Genomic DNA, 11,626 nt, shown 5'->3' on the forward strand with positions numbered 1-11,626 from the left:
GCCTCGGATTCACTTCTCCGCACGTCCTACCTTCCAGAAAGTGGTCGCTTTTCTCTTCAGAGAGTTGTTGCTCTTCTTTTCTTCGATCTCCTGTTGAGTTTGTAGGTGTTCAGAATGGTTTGATCCCTATCCAGCTGAATTCCTGAGAGGAGACGAAATCCAGGTCTCCTACTCCTCCGCCATCTTGCTCCGCCCCCTCCACATCTGTGCTCTTCAAAATCACCCTGCAAAGCAGGCAAGACTGGCAGGACACCTTTCTTTGGGACTCACAGGTGAAGGGGCTCACAGAAGTTGAGTGATTTGGCCAAGTCTGGGGCCAGTAAACCTAGGCTCCCTAATGCCAAGTTCAGAGCTCTTTGCTCTGTGTCTTCATCTCGAAAGCTCAGGAGACACGTTGGCTTGCTGGAGGAAGATGCTGCTTCTTGAGCCGGGTTTCAGAGGAGCCAGGAGGAGCGACACTCCCATCTCCCTGTGAGCTTGCCATACCCAGCAAGGGTGGAATTCCAGAGTGCAGCCCATGAGTACTTGATGAATCCATTTACTCGCTCAACAATTATCCAGCAAACCTGTACTCTGACCCAGGCCCTTCCTAGGCACTTGAGATGCAACCAATAAACCAAACAGATGGACAAAATCCCCTTACATTCCAAGATCAATGTGAGGTGCCCTTGTGTTCCTCTTGGAGGGGAAGACAGAGACCCTTCTTCCCAGGGGAGGGTCCTCACTCCTCTCTAGGGCACAGTTCCCTCTCGGCTCTCTGACCAGGGCCTATCGCAAGCCCAGCCACAGAGGTCATCCCTGGGTGACTCCAGCCTGGGTCCCAACCAATGGGAAGGCACAGAACACTCTGCTGTGTCCTGACACACACACATCTTGTCCTCCTCTCTACCCTCCTCCTACCTCCCCCTTGGTATCTGGGCAGAGCTCCCTTCTGTCATCTATGTCAGGTTCATTCTCTTCATTTACCCTCCTCCCATTTGTAAGGTTTGTTTCAGAGTTTGCATAAACAATATCCAAAAAAATCAGTGATTGAATTACCCCCAGCAGCCCTTGCACCCAGACTACTTATCCCTCCATTCTCCCTCTTGGTGCAGATAACCAAGTCAGACCAGTTCCTGCGAAGCCAATGCCCGGCTTTTCCTTGGGACCCACAGCTATCCTTCCGCAAGTGCCATTGGCTCTCCCTTCTGTTGGAGGCTTGTCCCAACCACCCCTTTCCAATCTCGATCCTGCTCAACTCACTCCAGATCCTCTGTATCCTGCTCTGTTTTTAACCAAAGCACATCACCTTCTAATGCAACATTTAGTTACTGATCATGTTTGTCATGGCCTGTCTTTCGCCACCAGAATGTAAGCTCCATAAAGGCAGAATTTTATCTAGTTTGTCCTTGCTGCATCCCCAAGCACCTAGAGAAACACCTGGCATAAAGCAGTCCTTCAATAACCATATGTTGAGTAAACAAAAAGGTAAGAAATTTATTCATCAGAAGCTACCAGAATCCAAGCATATGGACATAGAGGTCTGGGCAGTGGGTGGATGGTGCCAGGACAGATATGCCCACAGGTGTGTAAAGATGGAGGGTGCCCCAAGAGCCACGCATCCTGTAGGTGAGTTGCACGAAGCTTCAGAGCATGGCCCCCATTGCATGTACTCCAGGGGTAAGGAGTCTCTGCTCTACCCAGAGAACCTGGGGAGAGCAAGCCAGGGCTTTGCAAGTCACCACAGCTAAAACCAAGGCTGACCCTGCCAAGCCCCCAAGTCTCAAACTCCCAGTGCTGTTTCTGCAGCTCTGGGGATAATTCAGGCCTGTTTTTCTAAAGGTGGGGAGGGGGCAGGCAATAAAACTGAAATTAATGCAAAGAAGGCTTTTGGATGAAAACTACCTCTTCCTAAAGTCTCACTGTACAGATTACACAGAATTCAAGATGTACATAGGGAGATACCTGAGCACAGCCTTGGGGGGTGGGTCACTCAAGAAACCAGCTTTTAAATGCAATTCAATACAAATATTTATTGAGCACCTACGGCATACAAGGGTCTCTTTGGGGCTGTGGGCTCCAAACCAGAGTAAGTGTGGGCAAGGGACCATTAGATTTAAGAGCTGCCTCTGACAGCCTTCCCCAGGGGGAGCCTAGGAGAGCCTCAATCCGTTTAACATGCAAATGTGAACAGTACTGCTCTCCAGGCAAAGCTTCATTGCTCATGTTTTCTTCTTTCCCGGGGAAGGGAGCTTCCCAAGAGAAAATCCACATTTTCAATCTTCGCTGTTGATTTTTCATGGTCGCCCCACCTCCTCTCCCCCTCCTTCCCTAGACTCAATTGTAATAGTGGATGATTTCTCCCCCAGTCCACGGAATTTCATATGGTTCACCTCCAAGCTTCATTTCATTTTATAGTCACTATTTTTTTCAGCATTCCCCAGCAGCAGATGTGGCTGAAGAAGAGATTTCTCAGGTTGGGTTATCAGGAAGGATCTTTGACATACAAAGGACTATTTATTCTCTTCAACCCTGCACATGCGGAGTTCACTCTAAACCCTTATATTTTATTCATCAAGTCAGTCCTTAAAACTCCTGATGACAGCTCAGATGATAGATCAGAGCAGGTATGACTCTGTTTTCCACCTGGGAGCTGGAGCTCCACATATCATCACCAGGTGAGGGCTCAAGTCTTCTCTATGAGTAGTCTCTCCACATGCTGGGGGATCATGGAAAATAAGAATCGATGAGCACCCATAGCTGGTCCTTCTGGGCAGTCACAAGGTAGTTTCTGATGTCCTGAGTCACAGATGCTGAGTTGCACATGGGTCATGGTGGCTAAGGTATGTCCCTGGCTGAGTGGTCCTGACTCCTTTGTTCCTGGCTAGGCATCATCCAAGTCTGCTCTGTGGTCCTCATGGTCCTGAGGTCTTCAAACTCCATATGACAACGCAAGGAAACCCTCTCAACTTAAACTAGGCAGATTGTACTGTTAGGACCAAGGGGAAAATTCTGCCAATTCCAGAGTCTAATATTAAACTGTTCTAAAAGCAATAGACAATGTTTCATTAAAAAGACCTTGAAAAATGGACAATGCCTGTGGCCAGTTTGAGATTTTTGGTTTTAGCCTGGATAGTATTTGAAAAACTTAACAGTTTTATCTACAGTGTCTTATTTATTATATTTAGATTTTTTTTAAAACAACAACAAAACCTTTGCATGTAAAACTAAAAGAAAGAATCCAGGTGGGAGATTTTGAAGCCAGCTGTGGGAGTAATTCACTTCTGACCTCCCTTCCCTCTTAAAGCGTTTTAATCACTTGAAGCAAAACAAAACTAAGCAACACTGTTGGCTCATTATTAGGGCTCTGGAATCACCCGACTGGCAGTCTTGCAGCCCTCGCCTTGGCTTTGACAGCTGCCGTGCCCCCTGCAGCTTGCCCCCTCGGTGGGTATGTTTGCTGAGCACTGGGGTGCTAGAGGCAGGGGACTGGAAGCAGCGGGGCTCACACTAGGCCACACCTGAACTCAGACCCCAGATCTGGCCCCTCCCGTGTCCTCGGGCCCACCTGCAGCTCTTCTTGACCCTCCTGGCCTCCCCTCCCCAGCAGCGTCCCCCTTCAGCCCTGCAAGCAGGGGTCGCTAGGTTCCCTTCTCTCTGCCTCCACCTTAACCCCAGTGACCGCGTGTCCAGGAGCACAGGTACAGCTGCCGAAGGCTTTGCCTGCTGGGGGTCGCCGTGCCTGGTGCGTGCCTGGCGTGGGCGAGTGCGCCGACACCGGGAACAGTTGCATTTAAGAGCTGTAAGTGCCTGATGACAGAGCAAGGAGGCCTCCCCACCCCCGCCACGGAAACCTAGTCCACCCATGCTGGATTCTTCAGGAACAGAGAGGGTGGGCAGTTGGAGCGGGTGCAAAGCAAGATAATGATCTACCTCACAAAAATGTCCAAGTGAGCTTCATGGACGCGGCTAATCTGCATTTTCAGTACAATTCAATGTATTACAACTTCATTTGCTTACAACCTTTCTAGAATATATCAACCAATCTGAGGCTGAACTGTACGCATATGTAAATAATACCTAAATGAAAGTAATTAATTGGTGGACTTTGTGATCCCCAAGAGGAACCCAGAGGCTTCCTTGGTAGAAGATGTGGGGATTCTGGTGGCCAGAACCGCCGAAAGAGTGGGGCTTTTTCCAGAACTCTGCTTCCGGGGGGGTTATTCCAAGAAGCTCCACCTTATCACCTGCTACCTCACCAGTTGGGTGAATAGGCGCATCTGAGTCCACAGAACCTCTTTCTAATATATATGTCATATATTGATATATAAATATGAATATATATAAATATACAAAAGTTTAAAATATGTATCTAAAGCCTGTTTCTTCCATTTGATAATATATCATAATTCTTGGTAGATGTCACTGGTTCTTTTCCTATCATGTCAGCTTTAACTTTTATAGCATCTTTGCTCCATCACTTATTAAGAGCTACGTGACTGTATTGGATTCCTGGGGCCGCTGGAACAAACTACAACAAACTGGGTGGCTTAAAACAACAGAATGTATCCTCTCCATCATGGAGAGCCAAAGTCCAAATTCAAGTTGCGGGCAGGCCACACTCCCTCTGAGGCTCTAGGGAAGGAGCCTGCCCTTCTTCTTCCAGTGTCCGGTGATTGCAGGCATTCCGTGGCTCTGGGCCACGTAACTCCACCCTCTGCCTCCACCTTGGCCTTCTGTTCTGTCCGTGTCTTCCCTCCTATTATAGGACACTTGTCTTTGAATTTGGGGCCTACCCTGATAATCCAGGATGATCTCATCTCAGAATCCTTAATTATGTCTGCAAAAACTCTTTTTAGAAATAAGATCACAGGGCGCCTGGGTGGCTCAGTTGGTTAAGCGACTGCCTTCAGCTCAGGTCATGATCCTGGAGTCCCGGGATCGAGTCCCATATCGGGCTCCTTGCTCAGCAGGGGGTCTGCTTCTCCCTCTGACCCTCCCCCCTCTCATGTGCTCTCTCTATCTCATTCTCTCTCTCAAATAAATAAATAAAATCTTTAAAAAAAAAAAAAAAAAGAAAGAAGATCACAGTCACAGGTCCCAGGGATTCAGTCATATTGGGGGTGGGAGGCACCACTCAACCCGCTACAAGGACTGCGGGCAAATCTTTAACGTAAACCTCAGTTTCCTCATCTGTAAAATGGAAGCTCAGTAATCACCCTCTCAAAGATCTGTGAAGACTGAATGGGTTGCTCCACATGAAGTGCCTGGCACGCACCTCATATACGCTAAGCACTCGGTGATGGTTAATAATATTCATAATAATATTCATAATATTCATAATACTAATTATTATTCTTCACAAATAGCTTTTATTCCTCATGGCAGTGCTGTGAGTGGAGAGAGGTCAAGATCTTGAGGAAAAAAACCACTGGCATCAGTCGTTAATAGAGACCCACAGGGGGGATCTGGCCTGAGCTTAGTCCCCAAATGTCCACATTTGCCTAAACATTAAGAAAAGAGCCATTGTGTTAAAGATTTCTAAAAGTTTCTCCATCCCATCCTATAAACCTATCTTGGGAGAGAGAGGGTGGGCTGGGGGGTAGGTGGGAGGACCAGGCTATTCCCTAGCCATTCTATATGTTCTTACTCCATTTTCTGCAGACTTTTAAAAACCCACCCCAGGGAGCAATAGCCAGCACACTGCACAGCTCGTGAGTTTTGATCAGAGAAAGCGTAGCCTCCAACTGAGAAGAAGCCAAACTTAGGAAATGAGTCTCAGAGAGGAAAAGCAGGGGCAAGAATGCCAGACGCTGCCAGAAAGGGAAAGCAGGAAGAAGAACCAAAAGTCAGGAAGGGGTCCTGAGCCCAATGCTCCATCCCCTCTGGTCAAGGGATCTGCAGGGTGACTCCCTGTTCCATTCAATTCTTTATGAAAATTATCCTTCACGCCAGCCCCTTTCAGAAGCCATTACAACAGACTCTGGTTTTATCTCACAAGAGATGAGAATCAGTGAGCCTGCCCTAGGAGAGTTTGAGCCTCCAGGCCTTCCTGCCTGCTTCAACATCATTTCTGTGAGCATGTCTTCTTGGCAAAGCTCAGGCCGCCGTTCACATTGGCCTGGCTGGGAATTCCATCCCCACCCCCATCCCCATGTATATCTGAGAGGAAATGTAATCCATGTGTCTGGGACAGATCTCCTCCTGACTCATCACAATGTGGCTTTGTCACGATGGACTAAGTTGGCTTCTCTTCACATCCCCTCTGATGTGGGAAGTCCTGAGCCAGCCCCAGGGTTCAGAGGAGTTGGGGGGAGCCTGTGGATTCTGACCTTGCAAAAGGGTCCACCCCCGTCTTGGCTCAACTCTCTGGTTTTAACTTGTCTCCCTGCCTCTGGGCCTTCAACACCACAACACCTTCTCCACATCATTCCCCTGCTTCAAAATCTTCAGACTCCCTCATGACCAGAGTTTTAAATTCTAAACACCCTCTGCATACATGTCAAGGCTACCCATGTATTGCTGACTGACCAGAAAATATTAGGAGTGGCTTTCTGCCAATTTGAATGTTAATTGAGCACAGCACGCAAATGAGATTGTTATCAACAGGCATTAAAACAGTCATTCTACCTGGTCCTGGAACCTTGGTGAGATACTGCTCTCTGTCAGTTTAGGCTCCAGCAAGCATCCTTCATGCAAGGTCCACTCTGGGGCAGATGTCGTAAGAGTTCTACCACCCAGGCTTCTACTGGGCCAGATGAGATGGTGCCCCCTGGGAAAGGTGACGGAAGGCCATAGGACTCGTCAGAGTTCCCCATGGAAAACTCTGCTGGAGGGGAGGGGAACTGAGCACCCTGTGTCCTCACACCTCATCGTGCAGGTGCTCACGCAAACTTTCTAACTAAGCACATGTCCTGAGTGCTACTTATTTCACCAATGAAAAGTTACTTCTAATATCTGATATGCTAAAAATGCGCTCTCTGTGCAGATGTATACAATGACAATTGAAGCACTTGCTAAAGCCCCTGTCAAGTATAAGTTCTTGATTGCTTACTAACCACTCCTAAGGTGTGAAGTTAACTTCACTCACACATTTTTAAATACATTACAGGGCTCACACTGAAGTATTCTGAAATATATAGCAACCAACATTATACAATGATCTGGCTCTAACCAACTTCTCCCAACTTCTCTATGATTACTCCTCTACACAGACTTCCAAACTTAATTTAAACTGTCCATTGTACCCTTCAAAGAATCAGGGTCTACTGAAGAAGAGAGCACTAACATAATACATACACAAAGGTTAACAAATATAATTATAAATACAAATAAATAATACAAGTAAAGACCAGACAGCAGAAGAGATGTCACCGCCTGCATACAGGTAACTCGAATATATAGCCCCACCCACATCTCCCAGGGGACTGAGGGATGCTCAGCACTGTCCTGGATTTCCCAGTACTGTCACGTGACCACCTTCCCACTCTCTCTCACTCCGAATTCCTGCTCTCACTAACTCCCAACCTCTCCCCCTTTCATCCCTGGACCTGCCCTTCTCTCTCTATTCCTTTCTCCAGAATGAACACAGCCTCTTCCTCTCCCCTTCATGCTCCAAGCATAACAAGTTATTGGGTCCATCAGTCTGTTGTTGATAATTTGGGATTAGGAATATCTGAGATTAAATGTTGGATTCATTATTCCTTCAGTTCACTGGTTATTTTCTCTCCCAGGGAACCCTCACCTCCTCTCCTTGGTGCCAGCCTACCGCCATATTGCTGGGGCTCATTCTTACTCTCTGCAGGAACCCATTCCCCTGCTCAGCTCACAGGACCCAGGGCCAGACCCTCTGTCTTTCTAGCCACCACAAAGAAAACAGAACATAGACAAAGAAATATCTGCCTTAACCTCTCCCCTTAACTCAGACAAGACCCAAGTTAACATTGTATAACCAATAAGCCATTAAGGTGTTTCATAGACCCAAGAGACTTTTCTTCTCCTAGAGGAATTTTGCTGTTGTCCTTGACCAGAATTTCTCCATTTCCCCATGTGTGTCTGGGGCTTGTGCACACGTTCTCACAGATTTGCTAGGTAAAGATACTTCTTAATTATTTTGTTTTCATTGCAAAAATCTAGAAATTCAAAAATAAATGTATTCTGGATCATTTGGGTAATCTAGGAGATTTTAGTAGCTGTGTTTATGTTTTATATTTATATTAACTTATGATCAGGTTGGCACAAGTGATTGCCTAACTCCCTTAAATAATAATTCAGTCTTTCATATACTTGACCTGAAGACTCCTGAAGGTTTGAGGGACTAGTCCCAGAGTCTAAAAGAATTTGTCTTCTTTAAAAGGACTGTACCTATTAACAAACTAAATCCAATAATACACTTAAAAAATCATTCACCATGATCAAGTGGTATTTATTCCAGGGATGCAAGGGTGGTTCAATATTTGCAAATCAATCAATGTGATACATCACATCAATAAGAGAAAGGATAAAAACCATATGATCATTTCAATAGATGCAGAAAAGCGTTTGACAAAGTACAGTATCAATTCATGATAAAAACTATTAACAAAATAGGTTTAGAAGGAACATACCTCAACATGATAAAGGCCATGTATGAAAAACTCACAGCTAACCTCATACTCAACAGTGAAAAACTGAGAGCTTTTCCCCTAAAGTTAGGAATAAGACAAGGATGTCCACTCTCACCACTTCGATTCAACACAGTACTGGAAGTAATCAGTAATCAGACAACAAAGAGAAATAAAAAGCATCGAAATTGGTAAGAAAGAAGTAAAACTTTCACTATTTGCAGATGACATGCTACTATATACAGAAAACCATAAAGACTCCACTAAAAAATTATTAGAACTGATCAATGAATTCAGTAAAGTTACAGGATACAAAATTAATATACAGAAATCTGTAGTATTTACATACATTAATAATGAAGCAGCAGAAAGAGAAATTAAGAAAACAATCCCACTTACAATTGCACCAAAAAGAATACCAAAATAAAATACCTAGGAATACATTTCACCAAGAAGGTGAAAGAAATATACTCTAAAAACTATAAAACACTGATGAAAGAAATTTCATGACACAAATAAATGGAGAGATATCCCATGCTCATGGAGTGGAAGAACCAATATCATTAAAATGTCCATACTACCCAAAGCAATCAATCTTGAGAAAGAAGAACAAAGCTGGAGGCATCACAATCCCAGACTTCAAGGAACACTACAAAGCTGTAATAATCAAACAGTATGGTTCTTGCACAAAAAATAGACTTGTAGATGAATGGAGCAGAATGGAGAGCCCAGAAATAAACCCATGATTATATGGTCAATTACCTAAGACAAAGGAAGCAAGAACGTACAATGGGGAAAAGACAATTTCTTCAACAAATGCTGCTGGGAAAACTGGACAGCTATAAACAAAAGAATGAAACTGAACCACTTTCTTACATCACACACAAAAATAAACTCAAAATAGATTAAAGGCCTAAATGTGAGACCTGAAACCATAAAGCTGCTAGAAGAAAACATAGGTAGTAATTTCTTTGACATCAGATAGGCCGTAGCAACATTTTTCTAGATATGTCTCCTGAGGCAAGGGAAACAAAAGCAAAAAACAGTATCTTGTAGATATTGGGACTACATCAAAATAACAGGCTTTTGCACAGCAAAGGAAACCATCAACAAAACCACAAGGTAACTTACTAAATGGGAGAAGATATTTGCAAATGATATATCTGATAAAAAGCTAATATCCAAAAATATAAAGAACTTATACAACTCAACACCAAAAAAACCCACAAATAATCCAATTAAAAATGGGCAGTGGACCTGAATAAACATTTTCCCAAAAAAGACATACAGATTTCCAACAGACACTTGAAAAGATGCTCAACATCAGTAATCATCAGGAAAATGCAAATCAAAACCACAATGAGCTATCATGTCACACCTGTCAGGCTGGCTAAAATTAAAAAGACAAGAAATAACAGGATGTAGGGAGAAGAGAACCTTCGAGCACTTTTGGTGGGTTGCAAACTGGCACAGCCACTCTGGAAAACAGCATGGAGTTCCCTTTTAAAAAGTTAAAAATAGAATTACCATATAATCCGGTAATTCTACTACTGAGTATTTATCCAAAGAAAATGAAAACACGAATTCGAAAAGATATATGCACTTATATATATATACTGTATATACTACATGTATATACCATAGTGAGTCTATTCCCAGATTCTGAAGCTGGTCACTGTGGTGCAAGTGTGTGGGGGGGTGAGGGTAATATATATTTATTATGTATTATATATAATATATTCTATTTGGCATATATCTATAGTCATCATATATAAGCGGCCAGCTTCAGGATATGGGAATACTCCCCCTACTAGGCTCACTTTCCCCCCCTACAAAAAAAAGCTCATGCTTTTCTGCCCAGTTAACCCACTCACTTCCCATCCATCTGCTTATCTATAACTCAACTCATCTTCCATAAGCTGACTTAGTGATCGCTTCCAGTGTGAAATCTGCCCCGCTCACTCTCTCCTTCCTGTACTCACAAGTTGTTCTTACTCCTCATGGCAGGGACAGGCGGATACAGTACATGGGACACGCCTGGCAAGGGGGGAGAAAACTGAGACTCTCTGAATGCCTTCAATTGTCCCCAAATACTTTGGCCTTCTTTTCTCCAGAACTTATTTTTCTGTATTATTCATCATTTGATTTGTGTATTCGTTGTAGAAAACTTCCATTCCCCTAGCAAAGATTATACTGAAAGTCTACAAAGGGTATGTATTTGACTCTTCCTGGGCAGATAAAAAGTCTTCCATTTTCCACTTACACTCTGGATACGTTCCCTCGCCTCTGAAGGGGCGATGCTTGGGCTGGGCTGCTGTAGATGAGTAGGAGTATTACTAGGTCGCACAGCAAGCAGAAAGGCCTGGCACTCCAAGCAGAAGGAACAGCATGTGGAAAGGCACCCAGGCATGATATGGTGTGTCCGCTTTATGGCACCTGGCCAGACAACAGGCAGTAGCTGGAGAGGCTGAAGGAATGCCGCGGGCCAGGGAAGCAGGGCCGAGATTACAGAAGGTATATTCATCAGGCAAAGTCCTGACTCTTACTGATAACTGAAGACAGAGCCTGTGTGTTCATCTTCTTTGGTGCAAGCAGAATGAGGGTTTGGAAGTGCACAGGAATGGAGGCAGGGACCTCAACTGGAGACTGGTTCTTTGATTGCCTGTCACCTAGGAATGCCTGTCCTGATCCACCTTAACCTGGACTTAACTGCTTTTGACATGTGTGGTTGGCTCACTTTCATGTGTGTCTGGCTCATCTCCCGTCCTAAAGTCCAAGCTCCTTGAGGACAAGGACTGCTCCTTGGGCTTTTGTGGATCCCTTCTTCGGGTCTCACAGCAGGTGTTCAGCAAATGTTTTGGTCCTTTTGTTTATTGTTTTGCTTTTTAATGAATCACAATTCTGCTGAAGGTATCTTTGACAAGGGTTTGGATTATTATCTTAGATTTCTACCCCCACTCTGAGCATTTCCACTCAAACAGGACCACGAGTTACAATCCCAGCGCTGGCATGTGTATGCTAAGTGACCTTGGAAAATCACTAAT

This window comes from Leptonychotes weddellii, chromosome 6 (genome assembly GCF_054177405.1).
Source record: "Leptonychotes weddellii isolate Sample4059 chromosome 6, ASM5417740v2, whole genome shotgun sequence".
NCBI classification, from domain to species: domain Eukaryota; kingdom Metazoa; phylum Chordata; class Mammalia; order Carnivora; family Phocidae; genus Leptonychotes; species Leptonychotes weddellii.